This window comes from Pantherophis guttatus, chromosome 6 (assembly GCF_059756535.1).
Source record: "Pantherophis guttatus breed Tessera chromosome 6, ASM5975653v1, whole genome shotgun sequence".
NCBI lineage: Eukaryota > Metazoa > Chordata > Lepidosauria > Squamata > Colubridae > Pantherophis > Pantherophis guttatus.
The window spans coordinates 101,055,127-101,082,555 of NC_142068.1; the positions used below are offsets into that span (position 1 = coordinate 101,055,127).

The 27,429-nt window shown below is 45.8% G+C and overlaps 1 long non-coding RNA gene across 1 annotated transcript in view; it reads right to left on the bottom strand.

The window, feature by feature from the left end:
* LOC148113214 (uncharacterized) overlaps positions 1-14,848 on the bottom strand; it is an 89,241-nt gene extending 74,393 nt beyond the window's left edge. The window contains exon 1 of the long non-coding RNA XR_015728484.1: positions 14,498-14,848. This is a non-coding gene — a long non-coding RNA (uncharacterized LOC148113214). The remainder of the gene's footprint in view (positions 1-14,497) is intronic.
* Positions 14,849-27,429: the final 12,581 nt, after the last annotated feature.

A 27,429-nucleotide genomic window follows, 5' to 3' on the forward strand; every position in this document is an offset into this window, starting at 1 on the left:
TACTCTTCTACCCCTCTTCTACCCCTTCTTTGCCTTCCCCAAATGTTGTGATTTTGGGAGCATTTGAAACTTTAGTGAATTCTGGTTGAAAGAATAAACCAGAAAAATTTAATAAGCACTTGAAGAGTTCTTTGGCCTGAGTACTTGCTTGTCCCCTTCTACAGTTCCTCTTCTGCTACCTTTGAACTTTTCTATTCCTTTGTTAAAAATCAATGAAGAACTATGACAGCAGAATACAGTAAACTATTTCTTTTCTTTCTGCAGATTTCTTTCTCATTAAATGCTGAATCTTTTGTTGTTGCTAGCTTGGTTTGAAATCCATCAAAAAGTTGATAGGGCACACAGCTATTTCTTTGGAAAGGAAGAGAATTGTTTGACAGGTGAATAATGTGTGGGAAAAGGTTAGATCTGCAAAACTTTATCTTGTTTGTGGAGTCCTTGGTGGTCTCTGAGCTTGGTTGTTTGCTTGCAGATATTTCATTATATCTGGCTTCAGATATCATCGGGCTTCAGGCAGGGGTACAGCAAAGAAATGGCATTGGTCGCATTGGTGGATGATTTCTGGAGGGCTCGGGACAGGGGTTGCTCCTCTGTCCTGGTCCTATTAGATCTCTCAGCGGCTTTTGATATTATCGACCATGGTATCATGCTGCAACGGTTGAGGAGGTTAGGAATAGGGGGCACCATCCTGTGGTGGTTCTCCTCCTTCCTCTCCGACCGTTCGCAGTTTGTGTTGGCAGGGGGGCAGAGGTCGACCTCGAGGTGCCTCACATGGGAAGTGCCGCAAGGGTCGGTCCTCTCGCCCCTTCTGTTCAACATTTATGTGAAGCCGCTGGGTGAGATCATCCATGGTTTTGGGGTGAGAGTCCATCAGTATGCTGATGACACTCAGCTGTACATCTCCACCCCAGACCACCCCAACGATGCCCTTGATGTGATGTCTCACTGCCTGGAGGCTGTGCAGGTCTGGATGGGGAGAAATAGGCTCAGACTCAACCCTTCCAAGACTGAGTGGCTGTGGCTTCCAGCGTCCCGATATAGTCAGCAGGTGCCATCGCTGACTATTGGGAGTGAAACTCTACCCCCTACAGAGAGGGCTCGTAATCTGGGTGTCCTCCTGGACGCATGGCTATCTTTAGAAGAGCGTATGACGGCCATGGCCAGGGGGGCTTTTTATCAGGTTCGCCTGATACGCCAGTTGCAGCCCTTTCTGAACCGGTACGCCTTGCGCACGGTCACTCACGCCCTTGTCACCTCTCGGCTGGACTATTGTAATGCTCTCTACATGGGGCTCCCCTTGAAGAGCACTTGGAGGCTCCAACTGGTCCAGAATGCAGCCGCACGGGTGGTTATGGGCGCAACTCATTGTGCCCACGTGACACCCCTCCTGCGCAAGCTGCACTGGCTCCCAGTGGTCTTCCAGGTGCGATTCAAGGTGCTGGTCACCACCTTTAAAGCACTCCATGGCATAGGACCCGGGTACCTTCGAGACCGACTTCTGCCACCAATAGCCTCCCACCGGTCAGTCCGCTCCCACAGAGAGGGTCTCCTCAGGGTGCCATCTGCCAAGTTATGTCGGCTGGCAACACCCAGGGGGAGGGCCTTCTTTGTGGGAGCCCCTGCCCTGTGGAATGAACTGCCCCTGGAAATGCATAAGATCTCCAACCTCCGTGTATTCCGCTGTGCCCTCAAGACCCTTCTGTTCCACCAGGCCGGGCTATCAATGTAATGATTTTAAATTGGGTGTTTTAAATTTGGGGTTTTAAATCTGAGCCAAAATTATTTAATAATTTTAATTATTTTAAATTGATGTCTGTCGTTGTGCTTTTAATAGGCTGTACACTGCCCTGAGTCCTTCGGGAGAAGGGCGGTATAGAAATAAAATTATGATGATGATGATGATGATGATGATGATGATGATGATGATGATGATGATGATGATGCTAGGTCACATCAATGAATCATTATGGCAATTCAAATGCAATAGATTATGCATTATTGTGCTTCCAACACAACAAATTAGGAAGGAAGAACAAGGAAAGTCAAAGAAATCACATTAAACAGTGAAATTTTGATTCTGAGCCCTTCTGAAGTCTTGCCTCAATTCTGAGAAAATATTTAGCCATATCATCACTGTGTAGAATCTTCTGCATATTGATTTCCTGTTGTCTATTATGACTTTAATAATTAAAGCCTATCTCTTTTAGTTCTTTTATCCTCACATTGAGGCAAAATTAGGTCCCTACAGTACAGAGAAAAAAACCTATTTTAATACAAATTGTGATTTATCGGCTTGCTTGTGACTCCACTTTTGAACATGACTTGAACAAGTAAGTCAATTGCATGATAAGAAGCCATGTTGAGAGTTATATTATTTTCATGGAGAAACCAAAAGAAATCAGGCAACTGGACTTTCTTTAAAAACTTTCTTCTTCTCATCCAAGAAGCTCCTTCTGGTCTAACTTAGAAAGTCCAGTTGCTTTTTGGAGAAAACACCTTTGGGATCTGGTGTAGCCTTCTTACACTTCTCTTTTCTTCTAGGAAGATCAGAAAAGATATTGCTCTTATGAAGGTTGATGCCCACATTAACTTGCGATAAGATTAACTTCTGCTTTGGTGCAGTAAATGAAACAGGCTGCTTAGCCTCAGTGTTGAACAAAGCAAGGAATGTGGGCTGAAATTCTCATAAAGCTTCCTGCTTCTCCAAGTCCACTTGCCAAAAATGTAATTCTCACCTTTGTGGAAATGTGCCTGAAAAACAGATTTTTGAGAAAGCAAGTACACAGAAGAAGGCATATAATCTCCTTCCTATAAAGTTGTTGAGGGAATTGCACTGTCACACTCTCTTTTCTTTGCTTCTTGAGTGCTTGCTGTATTTTTCATTATCGGAGAGAACTCCTTGCTTAGCAGATGAAGGAAACAAGGTTTATGATTTAAAAGGGAGTCACAGAGGCAGAGGCGATGTAGACATGAAATGGCTTAATCTGGTTTATCATCCTGATTCTCAGTCTGCCCTGTGGATTTCCATCTTGATCTTGTGCTTTACGAAGGACAAAAGAGAAAGAACAATCAGGAAGCTTTTTAAAAAGGGGATGTCCATGGAGCTACCATTAACTTTAGATGATGATGCTTGCAATGGGTTTTGCTTTGTCATCCATTCAGTCATGTCCAACTCTTGGCAATTCTCCAGGTCTTTCCACCTCTTCTGATCTTGCACTGCTTCTTTGAGTTGTTCTATGCTCTGGCCGGTGTCAGATTTGATGGTGTCCAGCCATCATGTTCTTTGGCTGCCTGGTTTCCTTTTACTGCTAACTCTTCCCAACATAATTGCTATATTTTTTCAGTGAATTTCCCCAGCATGACATGGCCAAAATAAGTGACACTTGCTCTAGATATTTAATTCCAACAAACAACTGACACTGCTTACAGCCAGCTGAGGTTTCTTATTCAAAAAAGGTTGAAAATTATGTCTTAAAGCAGAACTAGGCAAATTTTGTTTTAACATTTGGCATTTTGGGTGTCAGGTCTGGAAGCCATCTTTTTCTTTGGATCTTCAGGCCTGCCACATTTACTACTGTGGGAAACTGGGAGGGGGGAATTGTGTGGACCCAGGGTCTTATATTGTTGGGGGAGTTACTTGAAACCCTGACATTGGGAGCATGTTGTGAATGTCCTTTAAAAGTAGCTGTTGAAAAGGCCCCGACTCATTCCCAAATGCATATTTATTAATTAGGTTTAAAAGACTGTCCAACTCAACCAGGATGATTCAGCATTCACACCGTTCTGCACAAAAGCAATAAATCAAGGAAGGAAAAAACCCACAACACAAGAAACGATTTAATATATAAATGCCAAATATGAAACAGTCAAAAGGGATCTCCCATTTAAATGCTCCCTAACACTTCCCGTGGCATCATCTGTGACTGCTGCCCTTTCCATGCCCTTTGGTTGTTGTCCTGAGTCCCTTCGGATGTTGAGATTTTCCAAAGTTTCCATCACCAATTGGGTTATATGCCTCTTCAGATAATCCTCCGTCGGTGGTGCTTTGGTCAGTCCTCCCTGGTCAGCAAGGGCTTCTAGTTCCAGTTTCCACCCTGGTTTTTGGTTGCCACGGCTGAGGGTGACTCCTCTGGTTCTCTCATCCCAGCTATCTTTCTTCCTGATGCCAATTGACCAGCGGGGCTTTTCAGGATTCTCCAGGGTTACCTCATCCTCTCCGATAGGGTGTATGAAGCAGGCATCCGACTGGGTGGCGGTTGCTGTCTCCCCCCAGCAATTGGTTTCTCCCAGCTCTCTGCTTCATTCAGACATGGTTTGCAAGGTCCCCTCAGTTGATCGAAGATTGCTTCTCTGGGTTGACCATTTTGCAGATCGTGCTTTGTGTAAGGATTGCCTCTCCTTCCAACTTAAGAAAGTAAAAACTCTTGAAACATGGTTGTTCAGAAGGATTCTTTTATTAAGCAGAAGTGAAAGCCATCCAGTTAAACCATGATCTAAATACCCTTAGGCAAAACAAGCAGGATTAAAGCAATAGAGACCCCTCTATTGCTTCAATAGAGAATGCAGATTTTAGCCAATACACAAGTGTGAAGATGCTTTCTTTCCCAGTTTCCCTGAGAACCCGAACAATCATGCATTCCCACTGTTATCCTTTAAAGTGAAACAACCCACATGGCTATCATAAAAATTCCTCCAGGTAAAGAGGATCTCAGGGCTCTTTGGTACCAGGATATAGGTTGTAAAATATCTGTTGACACAGGCAATGCTCGTAAATTGAATCCAAGTCTCCCCCTTCCTCCAATTGAATGGCAGTATCACTTTTAGGGATCTAACACACAGAGAGAGAGACAGAAAGAGAGGGAGAGAGAAACAGAGAGGGAGAGAGAGACAGAAAGAGAGGGAGGGAGGGAGAGAAGGAAAGGGAGAGGAAAGAGAAAGAAAGAGTGGGAGAGAGAAACAGAGAGGGAGAGAGAGACAGAAAGAGAGAAAGAATGAAAGAGAGAGAAAGGGGAGAGAGAGAGAGAGAGAGAGAGAGAGAGAGAGAGAGAGAAGGAGAGTGTCAGCCTCCGCCTTTACTGCTTTGTCTGCCATAGTAATGGGAGGGGGGAGAGCTAGGTAGCATGGGGGGGAAGCGTGCTGGAGGAATCTGGAGGAATCGAAAGCGATACTTAAGCCACCGGACTCTATCTTTGAAGCTGCTGTCGGGTCAACGGTCGTGGCATTCCTGATTGATGACTCTGCCAGACGTGTGCTTCCACCTGACCCCTGAGAGACCTTTGGATTGGATGATTTACGGTGGACTGTGGGAGGGGATGCTTTCTATATGCAATTTTCGTGCTTGTTGCCTTAGATTCTGCTTTCCTTTGGTTGCATTCACTTCATTTTCTAGTAAAAGTACCTTTCTCTATAAACAATGGAGTTTGGGTCATTCTTTCCTGGACTTTGAAGGAAGCACACCTGACAGAGAGAGAGAGAGAGAGAGAGAAAAGAAAAAGAGGGGGAGAGAGAGAAGGAAAGAGAGAGAGAGAGAGAGAGAGAGAGAGAGAGAGAGAGAGACAGAGACAGAGACAGAGACAGAGACAGAGACAGAGACAGAGACAGAGACAGAGACAGAGACAGAGAGAGATTTCTCAAGCTCTTTGGGGCTGAGAAGAATTGCAGCAAAACTGAGTTTCCTGAAGTGGACCGCTAGACTCCTAAACAACTGAAAAAACGATCTAGTAAAAAGAAAAGGCAACCAAAAGAGCAACATGACCACCTGGCCACACCCTCCCAGCCGATCCGGCCCCCCAACAGTTTGAGGGACTGTGAATTGGCCCCCTGTTTAAAAAGTTTGAGGACTCCTGAGATAGAGTCTCCTGCTTGAGCAGGGGGCTGGACTAGGGGTGAAATGCTCCCGGCTCCGGCGAGTAGGTAGCAATGGCGGCGGCCAGCTCGGAGAACCGGTAGCAAAAATCCCTTCCCCCCAGCCTCCAGCTTGCTTACCTTCGCTGTTTGGACTGAATCCTGAGCTGCTGGTTGCAATGCCTGCCTTGCTTCACTTGCTGTAATCCCTGCAATCCATTGCATCAGCAAACAACTGAATCTCCCTGCCTGCAATCAAACTCATCGGTGAGCAGCTCTATCTGCCTGCCTGCCTGCCTGCCTTGTCCCTTCAATTGGGTAAGTTTTTTTCCCCTTTGGGAGCTTTAAAAAAAATAGCTAATTGGGGGGTTTTTTTGTTCTTTTTTTAGACCTAGCCATTTAAAGTTTAGGAAGTTTTAAATTTAGCTGCTTTTATATAAAAATAAAAATAAAATAAAATAATATTTGTGCAGCTTTCTGAGATTTTGTGTGTTTCTGTAACTACACAAACACACAAAATCTCACAAAGCTGTATGTGGAATTTTGTGTCTGTAAAGAGTGAAACTTGTTTTTTTGGGCTTTTTGTGGCTGTGTGAGGTTCCTGCTTGTTGCAGGGGCCATTTTGGGTCTAGCACAGCTGCTTTTACATTGTGGGTGAGCCAGTTGTATTGTGTTGTATGTGGGTGGGTAAAGTGTGAAGGTTGGTTTTTTGGGCTTTTTGTGGCTGTGTGAGGTTCCTGCTTGTTGCAGGGGCCATTTTGGGTCTAGCACAGCTGCTTTTACATTATGGGTGAGCCAGTTGTGAGGTGTTGTGTTTTGTAGGTTAAAAAAGGGCAAAGAAGTGACGTCGACTTGGCCACACCCACCTGACCAACAAGCCACGCCCACCCAGTCACCTGACCAACAAGCCCTGCCCACTAATTAAGCCACGCTCACAGAACCAGTAGCGAAAATTTTTAGATTTCACCCCTGGGTTGGACTACATGACCTACAAGGTCTCTTCCAACTCTATTATTCTGTAAGATTCTGTAATAAACTGATTTGCCAAAAAGCTCTAATGTTATGAGAATCATTGACAGGGCATCAATCCAAGATTGATGTAAGTGCAACCAGAGTTCGTCATCGTATATGGGCATGCATTAAAGAAAATTAAAATATAAATGTGAAAAGGTGGACGTTTCTCATGAATCTTTTCTCTTTGCAGGGTAGCGCTTTGTGATGACAGGCTAATATATGTTTGCAAGATGTAGAAACTTGTTTAGTTGCAAAAGAGCTTTCACTTCCTTTAGAGTTGTGTGTGGGAAAGTGAGGGAGAGCAGCCTGGTACCTTTCTTCTCTGTTTGAGTGTGGAGGAAAAGAGGCAGAACAAGGGCAATCTGATTTTGGTTAATGTGATTTTGTTTAAAATGTTTGCACACATTTCAGCTAAAGATTGCAGCGCCATTACAAATAAGAGGAATAGGTTGCAGAAAAATGGCTGAAATTGTTCCTTGTCTCATTTAACTAACATCCTGATCGGAAGCTCTCTGACTTACCATTTTAAAGTCATGACACATAAAGGAAAAGAAGTTTGAGAGAGGAGATGCGGGGGGGGGGAGTTAGGATTGAGTTTTCTAAAAATCAAGGTAAGTTGACAGAAAGGTTGCTAATCAGGGCATCTTCAGTACTGAATGCTCTGTGTTCACAATGGATTTCTATTTTCTACCAAAGTATTAAAAATAGAAATTGTGGATCTTAAAAACTGTTGAGCAAGTTGAATGAATTTAATAGGATCCTATTAAATTAATGCCAGGAAGGAAGGGCTATCAAGGCAGGATGGTACCCCACTGGAAAGATTTCCTATCTCATACTTCCTCCTATCTAGATGGAAAGAGGCCATGATGCTTGATGCAACTTGATGCTAAAATGCAGAAACTTGGGATTTAACTCTCTTAAATAAAGGCAGAATTGACTAAGGTTACTAAAGTCCCTAACCTGTCCTGTTGTACATTTTCCTTAGCTACTAATATCCTCATATTATTGCATGACTCCCTGGGTGATCTGTGAGTCGGGAGGCACCTGATTAAATTAATCTGAGTTTTAATTAATGTCTTTCTTTTCCCAACAACCTATGATCACTTTGCAATTGGCTGAGGTATTGCCACAGATACCTGCTGATTAAGACATGACAGATCTTGCTGCACTTCTCTTTTGGAAGCATGTGCCAATTTATGGTGCAAGCCCAATTCTGGAGCAGTGTGACTTCAAAGAAACATTACTGTCCTTCAACTGGATGTGAAAGTTAAAAATTCCAGTGTAAATTATTTTTTCTCCTTCTCCTTCTCCTTCTCCTTCTCCTTCTCCTTCTCCTTCTCCTTCTCCTTCTCCTTCTCCTTCTCCTTCTCCTTCTCCTTCTCCTTCTCCTTCTCCTCCTTCCTCCTCCTCCTCCTCCACCTCCATTCTCAAATTGGGATTATGACGAAATGAGCCAAACTGGTTGCCAATTCAGTTCTAACCTACTGAATGTGAGATCAACATTTGATCCATTCCTGGATTCACAGTGCTTTCTGTTCCACCCTGAACTCTGAAATTCAAAGATTTTTGTACGACCTCAAAACAGAAATCTCTATGGGGCTGATAAATTACCTATTTATGACAAATGCAGATATCTCCGCTCGGGCAGAATCTCTATCAAAAGTTAGGAGGACTTGCCTAAATCCACTTGAGTTATAGGATTATAAAGGATATTCCTGAAGGTATTTAGCAAAATTGGATAATGGTTAAAAGATTTAAGCTAATTTCTTAAGTACCCAGATATTCATGCTATTTTGACTTTTGGTGGGCATCCAGATGAATGCATGTAGCCTTACGTTTGGATTACAACAGTAATTCCTGACAAGGTTAAGGGGTTCCATCCCCACCAGTGGGAAATTTAATTCTTCACTGCTGCAATTTTGTTGTTGTTCTATGAAATCTGTAAACATATTGCAAAGCTTCAAGGAATGAATTTCCATAATCCAATCGGTATATAACAGAAACCAAGCTGGATGGAACAAAACTTGTTTTCCATATCCTCTGGAGCCAGAACAAGATTTTAATCCTTGCTATTGTTGTAAGAGGATACAACACTTTATTAAAAGAAAAATTTGAACCAATGGCTTTAGCAGCTTGGACTGCTGAAATCTTTATTTTTTTAAACTGACGGTCATGTGGGGGAAACTGAAAGCTTCACTCTACTCTACAGTACTAGTCATTAAATGCTTTTGGGATTGGTGATAGCAGAACATTAATTTTCTTTTGCATAGCTTTGGATGCGTTGGATGACCTTAATTAAGAAAGTAACATTCAATTACAATTTTGCCAATTCCATTTCCTAGAATGAAAATTAGGCCTTATAATTTTATTCTAGGAAACTAGTCTTGCAGAAGCCTCTGTTTTCTTGACCGCATAATCTTATTTGCAGAAATGGTGCCTAAATAGTCTTTGGTTGACATGAATAATATTTTTATTACACAGGAATTCCTCTACATGAACATCAACTGAAGAGTCTATGTAAGTGCTTTCTGCCATTCTACCTCATGTTGATATCCTTTCACTTATGATAGGTTACCTTTTGATGGCTATTTCTGAAAAATGTATGAATAACAGAATAACAAAGTTGGAAGGTACCTTGGAGGCAGTGGTGAAATGTAAAATTTGTTATTACCAGTTCTGTGGGCATGGCTTGGTGTGTGTGTGTGTAATGTGACTGGGTGGGCGTGGACAACTTTTTTTTTTTTTTTACTTTTAAAAGCATTTTTTCTACAACCTCTTCGGCCTCTTTAAAAGGCTCTGATGATCCCAGTTGAGTTGCCTGATCGTCAGAGGCTTTTTTTTCTTTTAAAAGCATTTTTTTTACAACCTCTTCGGCCAAAGAGGTTGTAAAAAAATGCTTTTAAAAGCCTCTGACAATCAGGCAACTTAGCTGGGATCGTCAGAGGCTTTTAAAAGTATTTTTTTCTACAACCTCTTTGGCTGAAGAGGTTGTAGAAAAAATGCTTTTAAAAGCCTCTGACGATCCCAGCTGAGCCATGCGATTATCAGAGACTTTTTTTTTACTTTTAAAAGTATTTTTTCGGCCGAAGAGGTTATAGAAAAAATGCTTTTAAAAGTAAAAAAAAAAAACCTCTCTGATAATCACGCAGCTCAGCTGGGCATGGGGGGGGCGCAGGGACTTTTGCTACCGGTTCTCCAAACCACCCGCCACCATCACTACCGGATCGGGCGATCCGGTCTGAACTGGGAGCATTTCATGCCTGCTTGGAGATCTTCTACTCCAACTCAGTTGATTCAGCAGCAATGATAATAATGCAGAAACTCAATCCTGTCATTTTCTATAAGAGTTGTTAGTGATGACCTTTGTAATTCTAAGTTTGCCTTAGTCTAGGATAACAAAGTGTTATGTCTAGCAGGGTTTAGTTATAGTTGTAGTGTTGTTATTGGATGAAACCGATGACGTCATCAGCACAGAAGATTCTTTTGTTAGCCATTGGCTAGAGCAGTTGAGCTATTCATATATAAGAGCTGTCAACTGCCATTTTCTAGCTGAGCAGTTACAGTTACAGTTACAGTTACAGTTACATGGTGAAGCAATAAAGAGTTACAGTTACAATCATGAGTGCCTCAATATATATTGCAACAATATAACACTGGCGACGAAGGTGGGATGTTCCTGAGGTGAATTGAGAGCAGAAGCAGCATTAAAAGAGTGTGAGTCACCTAATACACAAACCACCAATCCACGAAATGGCTCCTCCAACTTTCGCCCCATACAATGCTGCTGCTGAGACGTGGGATGCGTACGAAGAGAGGTTTGAATGTTTTTTAGAAGCCAACGATTTTACTGACCTCTCAAGCAGTAAGAAAAGGGCTCATTTTTTAAATGCTTGTGGCCCTGAGGTATTTGCTACTGCCCGAGCGTTACTTGCTCCCCAGCCTGTGCATACTACTTCCTGGGAAGTTTTGAGGCAGAAATTGAGGGCTCACTACGCTCCAACTCCGTCTTGTATAGCCCGTAGGTTTAATTTAAGGCAAATACTACAAGAGGAAGGGGAGCCTGTCAACCATTATGTCACCCGTCTGCGTACAGCCGCCATCGACTGCGAGTTCCGGGATTTAGAGGACACTTTGGTCGAACAGTTGGTTTGTGGGGTACGCGACATAAACTTACAGAAGCGTTTGTTAGCGAAAAAAACCCTAGATCTTCAAATGGCCATGGAAGAGGCTCAGGCGGCGGAGATGTCAGATAAATCCGCCGCGGACATCCGTAAGTGCCATCCCTCTGCTAATCAAGCCACGGCTGTCCATAGTGAGGAGGTTGTTTCTGAAGACGATGAAGAAGAGCCGGAAGTCAGTCGTATTAAGACGTTTACTGAAAAAGGTGGGCGGCCAACCGGGAAAAAACCTCCTCCATCCTCCTGCCTCAGCTGCGGTGATCAGCACCCCCAAACAACTTGCCGGTTCCGTTCAGTGACATGTCGACGTTGCGGCAAACTTGGCCACCTCGCACGTGTCTGCCGCTTGGGTCGCCAGAGGCAATCTACGTTTCGACCAAAAGGTGCTGCAGTCATCAGTGAAGACTGTTTTGCGATATTCCGCGGCCGGCGGGTCACTGAACTAATGACCCACCGTGACTCCACTACACGTTCAAACAAGCTTTTCCTGACTGTGAAGATTGAAGGTGTTCCTTGCAGGATGGAAGTCGACACCGGCTCATCTAAATCCATTGTCTCCTGGACCACCATCAAAGAAATGATGCCTAGCCTGCAGAAAAATCAGCTTCACCCCAGCCCTGTTAAGCTTAGAGATTATCAGGGAAACCGGATTCCAATTATTGGGCACGGTCGTTTCCTAGTTGAATATGATAGTTTCACTGGCCGCCTCCCCTTAATCGTGGTGGATGGCTCCCTTCCTAGTCTGTTAGGCTTAGATTGGTTTGGATCCTTTGGCCTTGCCATCACAGGCATCCACTCAACATCATCAGAGAGCGATTTTGATATGTTGGCTAGCGAATTCAAAGATGTGTTCAACGATGCTCTGGGTAAATATGTGGGTTCCCCAATTTCACTGAACTTAGACCCGAACGTTGCCCCTATTAGGCTCAAACCCCGGAGAGTACCTTTGGCCCTTCGTCCAAAAGTAGAAGCCGAGTTAGATAAGTTGATTGCCCAGGGAGTTTTAGAACCCACTGACCATTCCCAGTGGGAAACCCCAATAGTCATTCCTATCAAGCCGGACGGGTCGGTCCGCATCTGCGCAGATTTTAAAAGTACGTTGAACTGGGCATTACAAGCTAACCCCTATCCTGTTCCAGTAGTCCAACACTTGCTCCACTCCCTGGGTTCAGGCTCCATTTTTGCTAAGCTTGATCTAGCTCAAGCATATCAGCAGCTTCCGGTGGATGAGGCCTCAGCTGAAGCCCAAACGATTGTAACCCACCGGGGAGCTTTTAAGTGCAAACGGCTTCAATTCGGTATTAGCATAGCCCCGGGGATATTTCAAAATTTAATGGAGCGCCTCCTACAAGGACTTCCCGGGGTAGTCCCATATTTTGATGACGTGCTCATCTCCGCGTCTTCGCGGGATGAGCTCATTGGCCGTGTTAGGGCTGTCCTTCTACGCTTAAGGAAGGCCGGCCTAAAATTGAAGAAATCTAAATGTTTTATTGGTGTGCCACAGGTTGAATTTTTGGGGTATTTAATTGACGCCACAGGTATCCACCCTACTCCCTCAAAGGTGGCAGCTATAAAAAACGCTGCTGTTCCAACGTGCAAAGCTGACCTGCAAGCTTTTCTGGGGCTCCTCAATTTTTATAGCGTATTTTTACCCCATAAAGCCACCTTGGCGGAGCCTCTTCACCGTTTATTGGACAAAAATACGCCATGGTCCTGGGGCGAGGCTGAAAACCGTTCTTTCCGGGCTGTCCAAGACCTACTAACATCCTCTGCTGTCCTGGTACAATATAGTTCTCACCTTCCTCTGGTAATAACAGCGGATGCATCCCCTTTTGGCATCGGTGCCGTCCTTAGCCATAGGTTTCCAAATGGAATAGAAGCACCTATTGCCTATTATTCCCGTACTCTTTCCTCCACGGAACGCAAGTATAGTCAATTAGACAGGGAGGCCCTAGCCGCAGTGGCTTCTGTAAAGAAGTTCCATGATTATATTTATGGCCGCCATTTTGATTTGGTCACTGACCATAAGCCTCTTCTGGGGCTCTTAGCTGGGGACCGTCAGACTCCTTTGATACTTTCCCCCAGGATGTCCCGTTGGACTGAGTTTTTAGCGGCTTATAATTACACCTTAAGATACCGCCCGGGTAAGGAGATCGCGCATGCTGATGCGTTGAGCCGCTGTCCGTTGCCCTTGCCCGTGGAGGACCCTGCACCGACCTCTTCTGTCCTCCTTGTAGAGGAGCTGCCCATTCCATTATCTGCAACCGATGTTGCCGCCCACTCGGCAGTTGACCCTTTGTTAGCACAGGTGCTCGACTGGGTGGCAAGGGGGTGGCCATTAGGACAAGTGGCCGAGCAGTTCAAGCCGTTCCAGCTCAGGCAACACGAACTTTCTGTCCTCCGGGGTTGCCTGTTGTGGGGTCATAGGGTCGTTATTCCCCCAAAATTGCGTAACTCTATTTTGGAGTGTTTACACGAAGCCCACCCTGGTATAATCAGGATGAAGGGGCTTAGCCGAAGTTATGTGTGGTGGCCAGGGATCGACCAGGATATAACAGATTGGGTAGCCAAATGCCAAACTTGTCAGCTGTTGAGGCCAGCAGCACCATCTGTCCCTCCCAGGGAGTGGGAATTCCCGAGGGCTCCATGGTCACGGGTCCATCTGGATTTTGCTGGCCCCTTTATGGGCCGCCAGTTCCTTATTGTGGTGGACGCATATTCAAGGTGGGTCGAGGTAGAAATAATGCCATCCATCACATCAGAGGCCGTCATACGTGTTTTAAATAAATTATTTGCTACACATGGCCTTCCGGATGTTCTAGTGTCCGATAATGGCCCACAACTGACATCCGCCCCATTTCAAATGTTCCTGGCCAGTTTAGGAATCCGCCATGCCCAGATTGCCCCTTATTGTCCCTCCAGTAATGGTTTGGCAGAAAGGGCTGTGAGGTCAACTAAAGAAGCGCTGGCAAGACTAGGACCAAGGGGGTGGCAAGAAAGGGTTTCCACATATTTGCTTTCTCAGCATACAACACCTTGTTCAAGCACTAATCGAAGTCCTGCTGAGATGCTGATGGGCCGCCGATTACGAACAACACTTGACCGTCTGCATCCTTTATACAACTCAGACCGGCCTACAACAGGCTATTTGCCACCTAGGGTGTTTAAAGAGGGGGACCAGGTTTTTGCGCGAAACTATGGGGGTGATCCCCGTTGGTTGCCAGGACAGATTATACAAGTAACGGGTCCCTGTTCTTACAGGGTCCTGCTCGTTGATGGCAGAACCTGGCGGAGACATGTGGACCAGTTACGGAAACGTGTGTTCGAAAAAAACCCGGCAGAGGCTGTGAGTCCGTCACCTACAACAACGCTAAGTTCCATGCCAGGTCCAACGTTAAGTTCACAAGCAAATGAAAACTTAACGCGGGGCGCCGCAAGGAGCCAGCAGTGGCTCAACTTACCTGAGATAGAGTCCGAGGCTGGGAAGTCTGTTACAGGGAACAATCCGTCAATTGTACCGTTATCTTCTCCATCCATGCCGGAATCAGCTGCACCTGTTATCGAACCTGAACTACGACGGTCCGGACGAACACGCAGGCGCCCGGCGTACCTTAACGATTACACTTGCGTGATCCAGGAGGGGAGGGGTGTTATGTCTAGCAGGGTTTAGTTATAGTTGTAGTGTTGTTATTGGATGAAACCGATGACGTCATCAGCACGGAAGATTCTTTTGTTAGCCATTGGCTAGAGCAGTTGAGCTATTCATATATAAGAGCTGTCAACTGCCATTTTCTAGCTGAGCAGTTACAGTTACAGTTACAGTTACAGTTACAGTTACAGTTACAGTTACAGTTACATGGTGAAGCAATAAAGAGTTACAGTTACAATCGTGAGTGCCTCAATATATATTGCAACAATATAACACAAAGAATTAACTTTCTCCATACCTGCTTATTTCAATTATGTTTTGTTGATAGATCACACCTGGAACACTGCATCCAATTTTGTTCACCACATTACAAAAGACATAGAAAATTGAGACTTTGGAAAAAGTGCAGAGAAGAGCCACTAAGATGATTAAAACTCTGGAGACTAAAACATATGAAGAATGATTACAGGATTTAGGTATGGCCAGTCTAGAGAAAAGAAGGACTAGGGGGGGATATAATAGCAGTCTTCCAGTATTTGAAGGGCTGCCACAGCCACCTGAAGGCAGGACAAGAAGCAATGAAAGGGAAACTGATCATGGAGAGAAGCAACCTGTAATTAAGGAGAAACTTCCTAACATTGAGGACAATTAACCAGTGGAACAGCTTACCACCAGAAGTTGTGGGTGCTTCATTGCTGGAGTTTTAAAGAAGAAGATTTGGTGTGAAAATTTGTCTTAAATGTAATTGGATTGGATTGGCCTTTCAATTCAATTTGAATGCCAAACTGGTTCACCTAATAAAATCAAGCACTTTCAAACCGATTTAAAGACCCTATGGCAGTGATGGCTAACCTTTTTGCCAAAAGCTGGGGGAGTGTGGGGTGGTCACGCGCGTGTGTGCTCACGCCCATAATTCTATGCGCCCTGCCCCCCCATGCATGTGTGCGCGACCCCCCCATGCTCCCCCTGCTTTTGGCATGTGATGGCATGGTGGGCCCAGGTAGGCCCGTTTTTTGCCCTCCCCAGGGTCCAGAGGCTTTCTAGGAGCCTGGGGAGGGCAAAAACAGCTTTCCCCACCTCCCCAGAGGCCTTTTGGAGGCCGGAAACAGCCCGTTTGCCGACTTCTGTTGGGCCCAGAAGGCCCAAAAATCAACTGGCCAGCACACACATGCATGCTGGAGCTGAGCTAGGGCAACGCTCACGTGCCCACCAATATGGCTCCGTGTGCCACCTGTGGCACACATGCCATAGGTTCGCCATCACGGCCCCATGGAGTTGGTCTGGTGATTTTGTGATATATTAGGATTCTACTCTCTTTAAAATTTTAACACAGCAAATGTATTGTTTTTTGAGATTTGCATGCCAGGCATATCACATTTTGAGTACTGGATCTAATTTTTTCAAGAAAGGCTAGCTTTCAAAAATGAGCCAAATTTTGGAAATAGAAAAAAAGATTCCCCCATGCCTCAGATGTAAACATTTAAATACCATGTCAAAACTCAGATAATAAAGCAAAATTTAGGCAACAGGGATCTCAACAGGCAGATGCACCTGGCCAATCTTTTCTAGATTCAAAAGATAAGCAAACATTGGATATGTTTGTTTGTAAATCATCTTCAAAGGAAAAAAACAGTTTGCAACGCAGATTCAGCAACTGAATCATGTTGAAATACCTTCATCAATGCTAGAACATTTGGAAAGAGAAAATGGGATTCTGTTTATCCAACAATGTATTTATCCTTAAATAATAACTGATGATTACTTATTTTAAAAAGTGAAGCTACAATATGATCAAGTTGGGGATTTATGGATTTAATTCATCTCATGAGTAGAGAATGATGACCACCAATATAAAAATGGCAAAAACAATGTCAAGAACATTATAGAATGGGCGTTGACTTACCTGAACGCCTCTTCTGGTTGATCTGGATCCAGTGGTCAGGATTGGGTAATGCCATGATCCAGTTATTGATTGAGTCTGCATAGCTGAAAAGCTCCTCCCCTTTGTCTTGCTTCCCAGCTTTCTGATGAAAGACGACAACGCAGACAGGCACTTTGAGCTGTAAGATAAAAGAAAGAGAGATCCACAGAACCGTCCCCACCAGCGAGGGCCCAAACAGGGTGGGGCTGACCACTGGATCCAGATCAACCAGAAGAGGCATTCAGGTAAGTCAACGCCCATTCCCGTTGATCCTGGCTCCAGTGGTCAGGATTGGGACATGCCCAAGCAGAACCCTATAGGGAGGGATCCGCCCGAGCTGGTGGGGAAGTTCCCAGATGAACCCGTTGGAGCACCCTGCGCCCGAAGGCTGCCTCAGCAGAGGCGAACTGATCGAGACGATAGTGTCTAATAAAGGGAGTGGGAGACGCCCAGGCGGTGGCCCTGCAGACCTCCTCTAAGGACGCCTGAGTGGCCCATGCCACCGAAGTGGCCGCACTACGTGTGGAGTGAGCCGTGATATGGCGAGGCACCAGGAGGGAGAGGACCTCGTATGCCTTGGTGATGGTAGCCCAAATCCAACGACCCAGAGTGGCCGCTGAAACCTTCCTGCCTAGGGAAGATGGCTGAAAGGAAACCAGGAGGGCTTCCATCTGGCGCAGAGAAGAGGTCCGTCACAGGAAGATGCGAAGGGCCTGCCTGACGTCCAGGGTGTGCCACGCCCTTTCGAGAGCGTGGGCAGGATTTGGGCAGAAGTCGGGAAGGACTAATTCCAGGGCCCTATGGTAAGGGGAATTAATCTTGGGTAGAAAGGTAGGGTCCAATCTGAGAACCACCCTGTCAGGATGGAAGATACATAGGTCATCCCGAGCTGAAAGGGAAGCCAAGTCAGAGACCCTCCTGGCCGACGTAATGGCCAGGAGGAAGGCCACCTTATATGAGAGGAACCGCAAACCAACCTCCCTAAGGGGCTCAAACGGGGCTCTAGTAAGGGTATCTAGAACCCGGGGTAGATCCCAAGTGGGATATCTATGAAGGGGAGCCGGGCGAAGGTTGGAGGCCCCTCTGAGAAATTGCCGAATAAGTGGACGGGAGGAGAGGGAACCCTATGATCCACAGCAAAGGATAGAAGAAAGAGCCGCTACTTGCCTGCGGAGTGTGTTGGGGGCCAAACCTGAGTCGAGGCGATCCTGAAGATAGATGAGCACCTGCTCCGTAGAGGCTGACGTAGAGACAATGGAATGTCTGTCGCACCAAGACGAAAATGTCCTCCACGTGGAGTCGTAGATGCGAGTGGTTGAAGGTCTACGTGCTGCCTGGATGGTCGCAACGACTCTGGGCGGAAGACGACGGGAGCTCAGCAGACGCCGCTCAATCGCCAGGCAGTTAGTTGTAGCCATGCGGCGTCCGGATGGAGAAGAGACCCCTAACAAAGGACGATCCTGTCCAGAGGGAGATGCCATGGAGGCCGAATCGAGAGAGCCCTCAGGTCTGCGAACCAAGGCCGGCGAGGCCAATGCGGGGCGATGAGCAGCAGTTCCGCTTTCTCCTGTAGCATCTTCCTGATGACTTTGGCAATGATGGGGAGCGGAGGGAAGGCGTACAGGAGGCTGGGAGGCCAGTCTCTGTGCAGAGCGTCCACAGCCTCCGTTCCTGGTTCCAGAAACCGTGAGAAAAACCTCTGGGTCTGCCGATTGTTCCGTGTGGCGAAAAGGTCCAAGACTGGAACTCCCATCCGAGATGTGATCTCCCCGAAGAGTGCAGGGTCCAGGGCCCACTCCCCGGGGTCCACTGTGGCTCTGCTTAGCCAATCCGCCTGAGAGTTCTCCACCCCTGAGATGTGTGCTGCCCTCAAAGATCTGAGGTGTCTCTGCTCAGGCGCCCAATCTCTCGGCCTCCTCCATGAGGTGTCGAGAGCGGGTCCCTCCTAGGCGGTTCACGTGGGCCTTGGCGGCCACATTGTCCGTCCTGACCAAGACATGCCTGTCCTGTACCTTGTGGGCAAAGACTCGAAGGGCCAGGTGGATGGCCCGGAGCTCCAACCAGTTTCTGTTGTGCTCTAAATCTGCCCGAGTCCAGTGACCTTGAGCGAGGGAAGAGGAAAGGTGGGCTCCCCAGCTGTGAAGGCTGGCATCTGTAGTCAGGATCAGACACTGAGGCTCCCTGAACTCCCTTCCCTGGTGAAGGGCCCCCAAGTTCCACCAATCGAAGGACCTGAGCACTTTGGGTGGAAGATGGACAAATCGGTGGGAGGACCCCAGCCCTCGTTTCTGGTAAGGGAGGAGGAACCACTGTAGATGCCTGCAGTGGAGCCGGGCCCAGGGGACTATACCGATGCAAGAGACCATCTTTCCCAGGAGTTGGGAGAGTGACGCCAGGGAGGAGCCCCTCCCTGCCTTCACTGCCCTGACCAGAGACCGCAGACTGGACAGGCGATCCTGGGATAGATAGACCTTGCATTGTCTCGTGTCGATGACAGCACCCAGATGCTGGAGACGCGTAGTCGGGACCAGATGACTCTTGGTCCGATTGATAGAGAATCCATGGCTCTCCAGGACCCGGAGAGTCGTTGTGAGATCTTGAAGAGCCAAATGCTCCAAGACCGACTGGACCAGAAGGTCGTCCAGGTAGAACTGCATCCGGATAGGTAGGGCTCTGAGGTGGCCCGCGATGGCGGCCATCAATTTCGTGAATACCCTGGGGGCCGATGAAAGGCCGAATGGGAGAGCCCTGTACTGGTAATACTGGTTCAAGAAGCAGAATCGGAGGAACCTGCGGTGAGCACGGAGGATGGGGACATGGAGATACGCCTCCATCAGGTCTATTGACGAGAGGTAATCTCTGACCCTGATGCCCTCCAAGATGGTCTGGAGGGACTGCATCTTGAACTGCCAGTAGACTATCCGGCGGTTCGGGGATTTGAGGTCCAGAATCGCTCTCCACCCCCCCAAAGACTTCCGAATAACGAACAAGCGTGAATAGAAGCCGTGTCCGTGCTGCTCCTGGGGCACCGGCTCGATGGCCCAAATGTCTAATAGGTGATGGATGGCCGATGTCACCAAGAGCCGGGAGGAACTGTTCCGCGAGAGGGGACAGCGAAGAAATCTCTCTGGAGGGGTGGAGAGAAATTCGAGAGAGAGGCCAGAGCTGATAGTCTCCCTGACCCAGGCGTCTGACGAGGTAGCTGCCCACTGGCTGGCGAAGGATGCCAGGCAGCCTCCAATGGGAAGCTGGGCCAAGCCATCAGCATGACCTACGGAACCCCCGCCCCCTGCTCCCTCGAAAGGGCCATCTGGATTGACCTCTAGGAGAAGGACCTTGTCGTTCCTGGGTTCGAAAATGCCTAGGCGGGGGAAACCGTTGGCGACGGCTCCCCGAGAAACCCCCATCTGAAGACCTGAATGGACGGAAATTAGATTGAGACCTGAAGTCAGAACGCCGGGACAAGCTGGGTAGGATACGGCATTTGTCCTTGGACTCTACTAGGAGAGGTTCCAGAGGAGCTCCAAAGAGCTTGGGCCCCTCAAATGGGGAAGAGGCTAGACGCCATTTAGATTTGGCATCGGCTTGCCACTGGTGAAGCCAGAGCAAGCGCCAGGCAGCTATAGAGGAGCCGATGGCCTTAGCAGCGAAGCGAGAAGAATTTAAAGTAGCGTCCGCTGAAAAGTCTAGGGCCACAATAATTTTGCTTATGTCCTGTTGGGCCCTCAAGTCGGAGACAGGGAGCCTGGCCTGGAGTTGGCAGAGCCATAAGATTGAGGCCCGGTTAAAAAGGAGGTGGCCAAGGAAGCCTTGACTGACCAGGCAGTAGCCTGGTGAGATCTAACAAGGGAATGTTCCAGGCGCCTATCTTCCGGGCATAGACCTTCATCAGGGGGCCCCGTCAAATTAGTGGGGGCTGACAATTCCGCCACAGGCTGATCTACTGAAGGGACCTGCAGGAGAGAAGACAGTTCAGGTGCCAAATTATATAGACGTCTATCTGTAGCATTGGGGCTGGGGCCAGAAGCCAGAGCCGCCCATTGGCATTGTAGAACATCCCGAAATATCTTAGGGCCAGGGATTTCTTCGGATTCAATGGCAGGTTCCTCAAAGAGAGGTATGGAAGAGGAAGGACCCTCCCCCGCATTAACAGATGAGGTATGAGAAGAGCCCAAACCTGTAATGGCCTTGGCCTTGTGGAGCAGGGAACGAAACAGCTGGGGCTTAAAGAGTCCCACAAATGCTGGTTGGTCCGGGCCCAAATCTTCATCATCAGACAAATCTTGATCCAGAGGATCAGGAGCGGCTAAGGATTCCCTATCAGAATGCTCAGGGGACTCTGCATGGGCTAGAGACCCAGAACCCTGAGGAGCTGCATCGCAGTAGAGATAATGGAACCTTCGACATCCACCTGTGAGAAAGAATGGCTGGACACCCATGAGGAGGTCCTTTGCAGTTCTTCCCTAACACCCATTTTAATGGCTTCTCGAATAAAAGAGGCGAGATCTGCAGAGATCTGAGGCTCAGAAGCCAGAGGGGGGGGGAGCCAAAGGAGTGGATACCTGTACAGGATTCCCCTGGGATTGTAACGGAGCAGGAGTAACCTCAGATTGGGGCCCAAATAATGCCACATTAACCTCCTTCAGACCTTCAGTTAATGGAATGTCCCTATCAGGAGATAAGGTAGGGGATGGAACCTGACCCAGATTATCCCCCCCCCCCATGCTGGACAGGAGGGTCAGTAGCTACTGGGCCTGAGGAAGGAGGCACAGGGGCAGATACAGAGCTTGAAGATGGAACCACAACAGTAGAAGGTTGGGGGCTAAGGGAGACCTTCTCCTGCAAAGAAGCCACCTGGATGGCCTTCTGGATGGCCTTTTCAATTGCTTTGTGGCGTTTGAGCTCTTCCTTAGATAAAGCAGCAGATTGGGAAGGCTTGAACCCTCTGGTAGTATGATGGGTCTTTTTGCTTTTCTTGGCAGGCACAGGGTCAGAGGATCTTAATTCCTCCTGCTGCAAGGAGTGTTTGGACGTTCTGGAAGGCCTTTGAGACGCCATTTGAAATCTCTGCAATTCTCCTAAGGGAAGAACAGGCCTCCGAGGGGGAGCTGTAAAGGAAGGGCAAGGCAGATAGTTAAAGCAGGCCTGTTGCCCTTACAAGGCCTCTAATTGCCACGAGGCCATCCCAAAATGGCCACTGGGACTCTAAAATGGCCGCCGGGCATACAAAATGGCCACCGGGAGTCAGTAATGGTAGCCAGAGGCAACGGCTACCCATTAAAAGGGAACATTCTCCCCCCCCCACTTACTAAACGAATCCAGGCATCTGGGAGATGATCAGGCAAGCCGATCCACCCATGGAGCTGGGGCTGCAGAATAAAGCCGCTCCACCACTGCGCTGCCCCAATAGAGCCGCTCGTAACGCTCCGATGTCAATCAAGCCTTTCCAACCTCGTGGGCTGCTTCCGAAGCGGCTCCAATGTCTCCAACCGCAGCAGCTTCTAGGCTATCGGATCCCCGATAGCTAGCTCCAATACCTCTGCCTGGCCAGGCAAGAGGTTTTAGCCACGTAGTCTTGCAGCGGTTGAGGGTTTTAGCCCTCCACGCAAACGTGAGGACCAGGCTCAACCAGCCGGGAACCTGCAGTCCTCACAAGCCAAATTTGGCCTCCAGCGGTCTCGGGTACGAACCCCTTCGCACTGGGAGCTCAACCAAGGAAACTGGGAGCTGGAGATGAAATCTGGTGGCAAAAGGGAAACTTTTGCCAGAGCAAGGCTCAAACGTGCCTTTCTCAACCGGATTGAGTCAGAAAGCTGGGAAGCAAGACAAAGGGGAGGAGCTTCTCAGCTATGCAGACTCAATCAATAACTGGATCATGGCATTACCCAATCCTGACCACTGGAGCCAGGATCAACGAGAATTATAGATCTGGAAGGGACTTTGGAGGTCTTCTAATTCTACCCCCTGTCCAAGGCAGAAGTCCGTACACAATCCCAGACAAATGGTTGTCCAATCTTTTCTAGAAAACCTCTGTCATGGAGCAGCCACAACTCCAGGAGGCAAGCTGTTGCATTGATTGATCTTTCTCGCTATCAGGAAAGTCCTCCTTATTTTTTTAGGTTGGATCTCCTTCTGACGAGCTTCCACCCATTTGCTTCTTGTCCTACCCTCAGATGCTATGGAGAATAAATCAACACCCTCTTCCCTGTGACAGCCCTTCAAGTATCGGAAGATGGCTATCACTGCCTAACTAATTTTGCTCTGACTGATACAGTTGCTTGGATGAGCAACGAAAGGTCTCAGATTAACAAAGTTTGGTCCAGTTGCCATGATTCAATCTTTAGACACTTTTGGCCTGGATGACTGAGTCTTTATTAACACAATGATGGCTATCATGCCATCCATAAGCCTTCACTTCATGTACTATAATATCCTAATGTACTTAAAATGTTTTACATTAGAATTAGTAGCTTTGGATGGTGCACTATTTTTCTGAAAAAGGTGAGCCGATACCCAGATTTGACGTCTGTAGAATGGTAATTGACCTTAGGGGGGAAAAGGTAATAATTATCACAAATAATTGTGATAAAGAGTGTTTAAATATAGAAACTATTTCTGGTTTGCAGGTAGGCAGGAAATTTTATATTTCAAATCATTTACTTCTGAAATACATTTTGGTTGCAATGAAAAAATTGTATGCAGTGAAAAATTAGCTCAAATGGTCTAGGATTTGAATTCAAAAGAAGAACAAGCAAAAACATCAAAACATCATTGCACTAACTTTATTAGTACTCAAAGTACTAATAATTGTGAACAGAGACCATGTAAACAAGCCCAGCAGTAGCTATTGAGAGTGTTATGGGAGCATGGCAGGGTGCAAATTTGATAAGAGACAAACAAACAAACAAATGTGATACAAAAGGAAATTTATTTTACTGAGAGGGGAAACTGTCAAAAGGGACAGAGAATATCTAAACTTATTAAGCAAGGGTGTTTCCCTCCCCCCCCTGAAGTTGCAGGGTAGCGGATACTGTAAATCAGATGCCTACATTTCAAGACAGAAAACCAACTTTCATAGTGAGATAATCAACAGCTGGGAAAGACTATCAGTCCTCCACAAACTTGAATATCAAATGGTACCTATTGCAGTCTTGGGAACATCAGGCCAGCTATCAAATGTTATTGATAGTTTTTGAAAAAGAGACCAACCAGCATTAGTGTGCCTTGAAAGTAGAGCTGCTGAGTGAGATTTTCTTAAATAAAATCTTAACTGAGTTAAATAATATTATTTGAGAGTTTGTCAGTGGGAACATTTTTATAATTAGTAATAGTAAAAAGGTCTTATTTTACTCTACTTTTTCTGATGATTATTCTATTCTATTCTATTCTATTCTATTCTATTCTATTCTATTCTATTCTATTCTATTCTATTCTATTCTATTCTATTCTATTCCATTCCATTCCATTCCATTCCATTCCACTCCACTCCACTCCACTCCACTCCACTCCACTCCACTCCACTCTACGCTATCATACTCTACTTACCTTACTCTATTCTCTCTATGTATTTATAATACACATAGAGAGAGATATAAAAATTGACCATGTTACTAATCAAAATCGCTTTAGCCTTATATAAATATTCATTCTTCCTACCCAAGATATTTTCTTTAAAAATTATTTGTTTAATGATAATACCGACTTCATATTAAGCATAAAGGACACTGTCAGGGTTCTGACCAATGCCCTAATAAAATCAGGAGCCTCAAACCATTATGCAAGAAAAAATCCAATTGTTTATTAGGAGCGCCATGTTGGTATGACCTAAGTGAAGCCAGCTCTGACTTCACTTAGTTCGCGCCTTGCCTCTGACCCTGTTTCCCCCACTCCCCCCCCAAGGTGTATCATCAGTCACATTCCCCAACGAAGCAATTTTAGAAGTCACTCCCTCTGGCCATTGCGGGTGTCCATGGAGATGGCCTTGACTTTGGGCAGCTAGGATGTGTTTTGTTTTGACTGAGGTGTGAATTCCTCGGTGCAGCTGTGAGGCACTATTTCCCATCCCCCTGCCTATGGCAATTTGGGAGCAGGTCAGGAAAGCTTCACAAGTTAACAGACACAATGCCTTAAGAAAGCACATGGAAATATGACAAGGAGCTGCATTTCTAAAATATATGCCTTCAAGTAATGGTGGCCAGAGAAAGAGATATTGGCAAAACATTGAAGGTGAAGCAGAAAATACTTAAAAAGGATTTTAGTAAATGACATCCATGACAATGATAGTGTCTTTGATTCTGGCCTATGGAAGCTAAAGTTAAAAACCACAATTTTGTCAGTCTTTTGGTCTGCTCCCATTTCCAATGTTCTTCAGGCTGTGAAGTGTAGTGATCATAAACTTCCTGTAAGAGAAGAGTAGACAGGGCTGGGGGGAGAGGAGGAGTTAAGCACATCATCAGCTAAGAATCATTACGTTCCCACATGGAACATAATGGCTTAGGAATTGGGTATGTACGAGACCGCCTTCTGCCACCGATAGCCTCCCACCAGCCAATACGCTTCCACAGAGAGGGACTCCTCAGGGTGCCGTCGGCCAAACAATGTCGACTGGCAACACCCAGGGGGAGACCTTTCTCTGTGGGGGCATCTGCCCTCTGGAATGAACTGCCCCCGGAGATTCGCATGATCCCCAACCTATGTACCTTTCGCCGTGCCCTTAAGACTCTCTTGTTCCAACAGGCCAGGCTGGCCTAGAAAATGAATTTTAATTTAATTGGGTGTTTGTAATTTTTAATATATTTTAAATTGTTTTTTAAATTTTGTGGGTATATGTTGTTTTAATATGGCTGTACACCGCCCTGAGTCCTTCGGGAGAAGGGCGGTATAAAAATTTAATAAATAAATAAATAAATAAAATAAAATGGTCCAAGTCCAACCCCTCTTGAATTCCATTGACTCTTAGCTGGTGCCAATTCAGTGTTGAACTTTAGTTGACTAGATTCTTGTGTGCTGCAACTTAATGGATGTTCTTGGTCCTTTTGCACCTGATGCTTCTTTAGGAAATACAGATCTAGAATTTGTTGGAGTCCGATCATTGAGTAGCTCCCAAACCATTATATCAGACATGAAAAATGAGGAGAGGCACCTGAAATACAATGATTTGGTCTAGATGACATGAATTGATCCTCTGTAAATCAGGCACCTTCCAATTGAAACTCTGCACCAAATGTTCACAAAAATTAACATGGTTTGACCTGTATGTTTTCTCTATAGCTAGCTCTTCTATTTTCTTTTACCATTTGTTTCTATGAAATCAAAATAGCTGCTTCCTCATAATAAACTATACCTACAGTGTAGTTTTTTTTTTAAAAAAAATAAATTTGATTAGTGCTCGGCCACCTGAGAACAATCACAGATCTGCTGTTAGACCCAGTGGTGGGATTCTGCTGGTTCTAGGCGGTTCGGCCGAACCGTTTGCTAAATTGCTGGCTTGCCCCGCCCCTTGCCCCACCCCTCTTCACCACTGGTTGAGGGGTGGGCAAGCCAGCAATTTAACAAACGGTTCGGTGTTTTTTTATAATTTTACTGGCCCCGCAGTTGCCGCGGGGCTTCAAAGGGCCACCCTAGAGCTGATCAGTGTTAAAAGAAAACAAATGAGTAGACCAACGCCTGCAAAAATAAATGGGTAGACCCAGTGGTGGGATTCTACTTCGGTAGAACCGGTTGTTAAGTAGTTAAGTAGTTAAGCCAGTGGTTGCCAAAGTGGGCGGTACCGCCCCCTGGGGGGCGGTGGAATGCCTTAAGGGGCGGTAAGAGGCAAGGGGGTGGCAGGAAGGGCTAAGTGGCAAGGAGGGGGGCCCCCACCCTTTGGCCTGTGCCTCACAGCACTTACCTCCTTGCAAGCAAACAGCAAGAAAAAACAGCCCCTTCAGTTTCAGCATCGGTTAATTAGCACAAGTTGATTAGATCGGCCTCCTGACTCTCAGCTGATTTGCTCTCAGCTGTTTTGCTAGGGGTCTGTTGCTAGCTGCAAAGAGTGCTGGAGCAGATTTTTTTCCCCTTAGCTATGCTGAAAAAGCAAAACTGAAAGTAAAGCAGGGTCTTTGCTGCAATGTGACAAAATGAGGCAGAGAGAGGTTTCTTTTTCTTTTTCCTCACCAAAAAAGGTAGATGCAAAACTGCAAACAATGGGATATTTAAGGCAAAAGAGGAGAGTTCAAGATTTTAAAACACAAAAGAAAAAAAGCTCTATTTAACTAGGGAATTGTAATAATTGAGATACTATTAATTGTATATTGTATTGAAAGCAGAAATGGTTTTGTAGTTTGGAGGAATATATGGGGGAAATTATTTGGTTTATTATTATTGGTAAATATAATTAATTGATTTGTAAGAAATTGGATTGCATGGAAATAATTGGAATATTCATGTTCATATTGATTAATATACAAAAAAGATAGTTATATAACTAATTGATTTATATTAAAATGTTGAATTTATATTAAACAACTGTAATATTACATAATTAACCAATGTGAGGATGGATATAAAAATAGATGACAATAGGAAGGGGTATAATATAGAATAAAAGGGAAAAATTGAATTTGATTAAGATTAGAGATGAGGATGAAGGATAATATTGTTTTTTTAAAAAAAAATAGATGAGGAATAAATATGGCAAAAAGGAAATATAGAAATTGTAAATTTAATTGAAATGACTAAACACTGTTTAAATTTGTGAACTGGCCAAATATTCTGTTCAAAGAAAATACATTGTATGTTTGTATGTGTGTTTCTAATTATTGCTATTTATTCATATTTGTTCT